The sequence below is a fragment of the Pygoscelis adeliae genome, unplaced genomic scaffold (assembly GCF_000699105.1).
Source record: "Pygoscelis adeliae isolate BGI_AS28 unplaced genomic scaffold, ASM69910v1 Scaffold83, whole genome shotgun sequence".
Taxonomy (NCBI): Eukaryota; Metazoa; Chordata; class Aves; order Sphenisciformes; family Spheniscidae; genus Pygoscelis; species Pygoscelis adeliae.
In genome coordinates this window covers 3,271,463-3,273,344 of record NW_008824467.1, presented here as the reverse complement: position 1 = coordinate 3,273,344, position 1,882 = coordinate 3,271,463, and the positions used below count along the sequence as shown (strand labels likewise).

The 1,882-nt window shown below is 51.3% G+C and overlaps 1 protein-coding gene across 1 annotated transcript in view; it reads right to left on the bottom strand.

The window, feature by feature from the left end:
- Positions 1–1,882, bottom strand: part of PPIC (peptidylprolyl isomerase C (cyclophilin C)) — an 8,964-nt gene that overhangs the window by 6,472 nt on the left and 610 nt on the right. The gene's annotated exons all lie outside the window — the stretch shown is intronic.

Below are 1,882 nucleotides of genomic sequence, written 5' to 3'. Positions count from 1 at the left end.
GGTTTGTGTGTTTGGGGGGGGGGGGAGGGGGGAAGCTCACTGTGAAAGAAATATCTCATGATTCCTAGAGACCAGGTTATATAATGACAAATGAACTCCTGATAAATGCAAAATACTGCACGTGGAATACGACTATACAGCCACAACAAGGGGTCTTAAACCAGCTACCACTCAGAAAAGACATCTGGAGTCACCCTGAGCGGTTTGATGAACAGTTTGGCTCCGGGCTTGTGAAGGTCAGAGAAGGAAAATGAATGTTAGAAATAATTAAAAATGGATATGGACAAGAGATGGGCATAATTATGCCATGGTACACATCTGTACTGTGCATTCATACCCTGAGTGCTGCATGTAATTCAGGCTACTCTATCACAGAATAATAAAACCAACCTAAAAAAGGTAGAGAAAAGGGCAGCACAGGTGCTCAAACATCTAGAATACCTTTTATATGAAGAAAGATTAAATAAAACTATGCATACTGGAAGAGAGAAAACTGGTGTAAAGTTATGACTGGCTTGGACAAGGAAAATGGGCAGCTGCAATTGTCTCTGTCCCAGAACGTAAGAATCACAAAAGGGCATAAAATGAAATCCCAGGCAGAAGGTCTGAACAAGCGAAGTACTTACGCATAATTAAACTGGAATATACTGCCAGAAGACAATTTGGAGGCCAAAGCGTATGACATTTAGCCCCCCCAAAAAATCAAATTCATGGACTAGAAGTCCATGGCAGTGAAACTGTAGACAGTTTTAGACAACGGTGGCAATGATGTTCAGAGACAAAGGCACAGCCTGTGGCTTAAGAAGCTGAGGCTGTGCCAGAGGAAGCAGCTCTGCTCCTGCCCTGCCCTGGCACGCTTTCACGAGTGCAGGCATCTTTCACCAGGAAGACGGCACTTGCTCTTGAGTGTAGGTGGAAAGGTACTTGGGGACAGAAACATCTAATCCCTACTTTATGCAAAGCCGGACTAGACACGCCACCTCCTGCACCAGCAAAAACTTTTTGGAAAGGGTTACCGGCGTGTTGTGATAACCAGGTGCATCCCTGGGTGGCACGGCCTACAAGTCCATCTCTTGGGCAGTGCCGTCTGCAATTACCGCACGTGCCTCTGGCACAAACCCCGTCCTGCCTACGAAGGAGATCTGCCACGCCAAGCCACGCCAACTCCCACTCCGCAGCTTCGCTGGCAGCACGCTCTGAAGCGTGACACGGTTAGGGTTAGGTTTTAACCCACACCAGGTGCCTGAGTCTGTGGTGGGCAGGAACGACGAGGGAGCGGGAAACAAGGGGGCAATAAAACAACAGCTCACAAAACCAAGAGTTTCAGCAAAGTGGGGGGTGGCAAAAAATAAATACAGCACAACTGGACCCCAGAGCAGTTAAAACCCCGCTGCTCAGTGCGGTGCGGACACCGCCATGCAGCCCCGAACCGCCTATGGCGACAGCACAGACCACAGAAGCAAGGATGTAATTACCAATTTTAAAGTTACCATTTCTGTGAGCCAGAGGCAGGCTTAGCTAACTGAAAGTTTGAGCTGTGCCAGAAAAGGGGGCATGCCCAAAGGGGTTAAAAAAACCCCAAACACTTATAAAACGGGGAAGTTAAGGCATTTGCCCAAGCCCTCGCCACACCCGACCCCCGCAGGGGCCTCCGTTCTGCACGGAATCCGGCCCGGGAAGGAGGGAGCCGGCGAGGGACCAACTTCACACTATAAAACCGGGGTAAAAGGCAGCCAGGCGGCCCCCACCCGCTCAGTAACCGCCGACAACGGGCGCGGAGCTGGCAGGAGAAACAACCCCTCTGGGGGCCCGCTGAGGAGACGCCGCGGCCCCCTCGCGACCGACCGATCCCGACTCGCCTCAGGCCGGCGGGCGGGGGGGC